We start from the raw sequence: 6,901 nt of genomic DNA on the forward strand, positions 1-6,901 counted from the left end.
AGCAGCCCCGGCCCCTTCTTCCTCGCGGGAGCGGTCGAAGGAGATCGTGCTGCCAACCTCCTCGCCCCCGCGGGCGGTTCGCCGTTGGTGGCAGGGGATGGGGGTTGGACGGTAGTTCGGCATGACCGGAGTAACCAAGCGTTGTCCGCTGCCCCCCCTGTCTTTTAGCCCGACGACTGAAACAGCCTTGGCGAGCGCGTGCTCGCGAACGGCAGAGACGCTTGAACGTCACGAAGCAGACAGGCGCGCCCTCGCGGCAAAGCGGGTGCGCCTGGCAGACCAGTAGCGTGCCAGGGCAGCCAACCGGCTGTCTGGAGCGGACTAGGTTTCCGCTCCAACGGGGGAGGCCCTCCCGCCGTCCCGAAAGCGTGTGGAGGCTCCCGCAGGCCCCTCCGACCCGCGGAGAAACCCGCCTATGGGTCCTCCGCCACCACCGTCACCTAGGATCACGACGTCGCCGGCGCCGGCCCCGTTTAGGACGGGATGCCCGGAAAAGCGTAGCCCGCCGGGGCCGATTTCGCCGACAGATGGCGGTAGTCCCCGGATCCGTCCCAGGATCCGCCAGGTCTCTTTGGGAGCGGTTTTTGAAGACAGGACCAACAGCCATGGGCCGGGCTCTAGCGCTGTTGAGTTTTTTTTTTAAACATTACGGAGCTCTCACAGCCCCCTCATTCAGTCGGTCTTGCAGTGGAACTGTAGAGGTGTAGGTCAAGCACCCAGGACTTGCAGACACTTTTAAACGCGCACTGCCCGGTAGCCGCGTGTCTCCATGAGACCAAGTTGGTGTCTGATGCGGCCCTCAGCTTGAAGGGGTACACTACCGTCCGCACTGACATGCCAACAGACACCGTTGCTTACGGTGGCGTTCCGTTGGCTGTACACCAAAGCGTACCTACACGGCGTCTGGTGCTAAGAACAGACTTGCAAGCTGTCGCAGCGATGGTTTATTTCAACGGCCGCACCATAACTGCCTGCTCTCTCTTCTTATCACATGGGGTTTCATTTTCATCTGGAGGACTACGAGAGTTAGTGTCTCAACTTCCCCCCCCCCCTCCGCTGGTTTTAGGCGATTTTAATGCACATCATACCGTGTGGGAGGTGTGCTTCCACGAACACTAGTGGAAGGCTATGTGGGGCTTTCGTGGGTAACGAAGGCTTGTGTTTTAAATATAGGAGCCAGAACACATTTTACATTGCCATCAGGACGATCGTCAGTGCTAGACCTGAGCATTTGTAGTCGGCAGTTGGTATTACACTTCACATTGGATGCTTCAGAGGGCCCCTCTGAAGTGACCATTGCCTGGCCTAGGTTCGGTACCGTGATGGCTCTGTTCTTGGAACGCGACCTCAGCGTTGGAACTTCAAGAAGGCGGACTGGAGGGTGTTTGAGACCCGCCTGGAGGAAATATTTTCTAACGATTTCGACTCTGCGACGCCGACTGCGGAGGAATTTACGTCCCGTGTTCTGGACACGGTAAATGAACACATTCCGCGCACCTCTGGATGCCCTCGTCGCACCCCTGTACCTTTGGTGGAATGACGAGTGTCACGACGCCATTCGCGCACGTCGGAGAGCTTTGAGGGCTTCTGACTTGCACAGCAATACGTTAAACCTTTGGATTTCAGGCAAGCACGCGTGGCTGCACGACGCACTGTATGAGAGGCAAGCGTTCATCATGGCGCAGCTACGTCAGCTCACTAAATTGCCACATGCCGACGTCATATGTATGGGGCCGAATTAAAAGAATCGCTGGATTGCACCCACCAATTTCACTTCACGTACTGCGAGTGGGAAATCAATACATCACTGACCCAAGTGATGTCGCGGAAGTCATTGGGGAAGCCGTGTTAGACTGTTGCAGAAGTGGCACCTGCGATCCACGGTTTTTGCGAAACAGAGCAAGATGTGTAACTTCGCAAGTTAATTTTCATGCAGGTGACATCCTGACATGCAACAAGCATTTCACTATGATGGAACTTCAAGTGGCCACTCGCTTACTGCGTAGTGTCGTGGAGGGGTCCGACCTCATCCACAATGACATGATACAACATTTTCCTCCCCGCATACCACGAGTGCTGCTGGCTCTTCTCAGCTGTATATGGGAGTCAGGTGGCTTCCCGTCAGCCTGGCGAGAGGCCACACTGGTGCCTATTTTAAATCCCGGGAAAAGTCGAACGAACGCCCTCGAATTATGCTTATCCAGCCATCAGTGTCTCCATAAAATCTTCAGGGCGGATCTGTCAGCTAACGCCATCATCGGCGTGGGTCTGTCAGCTAAGGTCATCACTGGCTGTCAGCTAACGCCATCACCGGCGTGGGTCTGTCAGCTAACGTCATGATCGGCGTGGGTCTGTTAGTTAAGGCCATCACCGGCGTGAGTCTGTCACCTAACGCCATCATCGGCGTGGGTCTGTCAGCTAACGTCATCATCGGCGTAGCTCTGTCAGCTAACGTCATCATCGGCGTAGGTCTGTCAGCTAACGCCATCATCGGCGCGGGTCTGTCAGCTAACGTCATCATCGGCGCGGCTCTGTCAGCTAGCGTCATCATCAGCGCGCCTACCTCCCACATTGTGGAAAGGGGCCTTTCTGAATAGACAAATACGCCACCTGCATTGGATAATAGTTATTCCCGTGTTGTTCGGGTCGCTTCAGGTGCATGTCATTTGTCCTTGAAACACATGGCCTGCGCCGGAAGCAGGGGCCGGACTAAAGGCTTGATGACGTCCCAGGGTAGGACGGACTGTACCAACCGTTGCGGAACGTTAAACTCCCGCCACTAAATTCTGCCGATGATCGGGAATCGCACGATCGGATGGTAGGGGTCAGGGCTCACACAACATGCACTGCTTAGTGTGGACCATGATTTCACGCATCTACGCGTTGGAATCGTCCGAACTATGATGCTTTTCTTTATGTCCTGACTGTGATATCTTTCTACAAAGAAGAAATTGACTTCTAAATGGTCATTACACACTGGAGAAAATACCAGAGCCGCACTCATCATTCAACGCCGCGTCATTAACTATAGCTACCAACAGAAGGCTTTTGCCCAATCTTCGGGATCTTGTTATCCCAAAATATTGGCGAGTTTGTTACGCATCTTCCTTTATTTATGTACCAGATACCGAACAAAACTCGATGGTTTGATGGATTTCCCGCAATTGAGTAAACGTAAGAAAAAATGTGTTTGCGTTCAAAAAGCGTGTGAATGAGGTTAGGCTTTATCGCGTTGGCAATTATGTGTGCAAATTATCTGGTTCACCACGTGACCACCACACGTCACCAATCGTCAGCTGTCATGTAGTCGTGCGCGGGTGACGCGCAATGATGCAAAGCGTGTTTTGATTTTAAGGCAGTATAGAAGGCGAGCCGCCTAATGTTCAGTAGATTCGTTGGACTCGTTGGATTCGTTGGATTCGTGGGTCGAATCAGTGGGCTCCGAGCACTCAGAATATTCGCAGTAACTTCTGCTGGTTTGGCGTGTGAACGCTGCGGTGTGGAGTGGACGCTAGTGACAGTGAGGTCCGGCAAATAGAAGCTTTTGGGCTGGAATATTTGTATTTATTTGACTCACGAGATAGTTTAGCACGAACGGAGTTGTCACTAGCAAACCATGCTAAGCAGTCTGAAATCTACTACACACTGCAACCGTGCAGTACGGCCCAAGCCACTGAACTCTAGTCCCGCAGTCCGGCGCCAGCCATGGCATACCCCGACATCGACTGCACAGCAGTCCTGCAGTCCGGCACTTGTCGCGGGGATCCTCTCTTCTGATGACCAGCCCGGTTGTGACTTATACTATTCACATTTGTTTGTCGTGCACCTGCAAGAAACGGAGTCATAAATGCATGTAACCATTAAACCCGCTCAGTGAATGGGGCATGGCAGCATAACATCCATCCTTTTCACACAAAATACGCGGGTGTGATGCATATTCACGTTGTCCACTTACTTTTTGCTCCTGCACTCTTCCATATCTGTACACGCACTGTCTTTAGCTTTCCACGGCAGGCAGCGCGTCACAGTCTGGCCTCGCACCACGATCTCGCCGCAGTAAGTGCCCGAGGCCCTCGTGCACTCCTTTTCGTCGAACTTCTTCTCGCACTCTGCGGAGAGAGCTCAGCTTAGGCTCGAGTTAAGCATTTACCGTTATGCCGAGAGCAACAATGGATATGGGCGTGCCATTTTGAAAGTCACCTCACTGGGATGAATCATACGATAACTGGGTGCCAGCAAGTAAAACAAAGTGGTCAATTTCGACGCCGATTATTTGTTCCGTGCTATTGGCATATCGTGGCGCTGACCGTAGCAGCAAAGGACTTAGGCAACATAAAAAAGTTTAAATGCTGTTCAGTGCATGTGCAAAGGACATTGTTCACCTAGATAAAACAGTATCAATGGCCTTATTCCTCGGAGAAAAACCAAGAGAATGGAGATGTAGCTGGGTTGGTGTTTCGGCAACATCGCTTTTTCGAAACAGCAGCAGAAGTGAATAATTCCCTTAATTAATAGGGCTATGACTACTGTCGTATCGAAATTGTAACCTCTGATAAGCAGTATTTACCGTTCGCTGACCTGCATTTTTGTCAGAAGCTCGCTCTGACAGCATAATGAGTATGCAAAGTTTGGGCTCTGGTTCGGACCCAATAGAAGCCAGGCTGGTAGCTGCCACGGCATATTGACATTGCTGCGGTAGTTTGTATCATGGCGTCGCAGTGTATGGAATGAACACAAAAGGGCTGGCAATAGTAATGAAATCATAAAAAAGCAATATTTCCGTTGCTCTGCAATTGGTGTCTGCATTAGATGTCTTCTTTTCTGGGGCTTTTGAATGCCCTTTTTCTAGCAATGATAATATTGGTTCCGTTATACAGTGTAGGGACCATGCACACCATGATATCCTAAGAGAACAAGGAATGAGCTATCACGGATAAATGGTTACGAGAACAGGTCTTAAAATCGGTTAGATGCAGACAAATGGAAATATTGAGAATCGTGTCGCGAGGGGACAGACCCACTGCTCTATGATAGTATTGCGTTCATGCTACCCGCTCCCTGCTGCATGCACTCGTAGCACTGCATTCAAGAGGTCTTATGTTGAAGTTGCAAGCTGGAAGGCATATTTCTGAGAAAAAGAGGCTCATACTTCTTCAAAGGGGACATGCCACAAATCAGAATATATCACTGGTTTCTACGGTTGTACATATACCTAGCTGTTGATGGGTCTGTAGCCTAAAAGGGGATTCGGGAAGGGTGGCTGAAGTTTCACCTTGAACTCAGAGGACCAACGGAGAAAACGGATAGTCCGTCTAAAGAAACCCAAATTCAAATCGGCTGGAGAAACACGCCATATGGAAAAGCTGCCTCTCTTCAGCCGGTTTAAGCCTACTGTACGCAGTAGATATGCTTATCATTCCACTCCAAAAAATTACAAATATCAAAGGACCATGGCTTATGCAGGTTGAAACCCGTGGTACAAAAATATTGTACAATGCTGAAATAGTACAAGTCATGATACCATAGAGGTAACTTACGCCGAACATGTACAGTCTGCGGTCATCCATATCATGTACCACAAGTTTTGGATAAATGTATATGAGCCTGGTAACTTAGTGCTACCAGCGTTAGGAACGTATGCGTTTGGCTTCAGCCTCGCAAAATGAGAACTGCTGAAAAGTCTCCCAATGCAATATTATTACAGTGTGTTTTCTATACAATACAATTCGCTAACAATATGATTGCTATTCACAAACAACAAAGGCCTCCTTTTGTCATGAACACGTGTCAAATTCTAGGTTGGTCTCCAAGGTGCTCCCAGAAACTAGCTAACCTGACAAGATTGGTGACCATGTTTGACCCTGTGAAGGTCATAGTGATCATAATCATACCGGACCGCTCCGAGTTTTGCATTTGAATAAGCGACAAAGATTACTCTATGCAATATGTTCCTAAAACCAAACGGTTGATCTGGGTCACTTTCGGGCAATGGCCTATTCTGACCTCTAAGAAGTTCATGGAACATGTAGAATGCGGTTCCTGCTATCAATAAATTCGAAAGGAGAACCACAAACTATCTCATGCAACAAGCTCAATGACAATCAAGCAGGCTGGTTTTGACCTTGGTCTGACCTTTATACCCAACCTTAGGTCACCGTTATTTGCTCATTCAATATTTTTTTTGCTTAAGAAACCATCTCAGAGATGTATTGCTTCGTCGTACCCTACGTTGTTGAATCAGATTGAACGATTCCCTAGAAATTAACTTTGCTGAAGCCATGGCCATACTTTGACCTGCCACAGGTTAGTGCCCTTACGAAGTACACAAAAATCGTTGATACCAAACGATTTGCTATTCATTGTCTACAACCATGCAAAATTTAGCGTAGCTGCACCGCACCGTTCCGAACCCATTCTGAGAAAAACCTTGGGGGGGGGGGGTAAATTGACCCCCACCCGGGCGCATGTTAAAAAGTGGGAAAGTAAGTTACGTTTACTACTTACAGATCTAACGGCAGCTTTGGTTTACGATTAAAAAATACGAAAGTAGGCCACCTTTGTTGCTATATATACAAAAGTATCAGGTAATACTCTCGTCCTGCCTCCTGTCAGTGGAGGATGCTTTCGTAATGAGCGCCTGGGGGTGAGTAGCTGTTTACTTACTAGCAAGTTGGCAGCTTTGTTCAAAATCTGAGCAGGCTCGGTAGTTCTATAGATACTCTAGATTATATGGTTCTGTCAATGTTATTCGGGACTTTTCAATTTCGGTTCACATATATTTTGGTATCTGGCATGCTTGGGTGTGGAAAACGCCTACAAACTGCTCTTTAATGGGATGTTTTTAATGGAGTGTTCAAAATCCGTTATCGAATCCAACTTTAACTATAATGAATGCTGACGT

This window comes from Pollicipes pollicipes, unplaced genomic scaffold (assembly GCF_011947565.3).
Source record: "Pollicipes pollicipes isolate AB1234 unplaced genomic scaffold, Ppol_2.1 Scaffold_6052;HRSCAF=7182_pilon_pilon_pilon, whole genome shotgun sequence".
Taxonomy (NCBI): domain Eukaryota; kingdom Metazoa; phylum Arthropoda; class Thecostraca; order Pollicipedomorpha; family Pollicipedidae; genus Pollicipes; species Pollicipes pollicipes.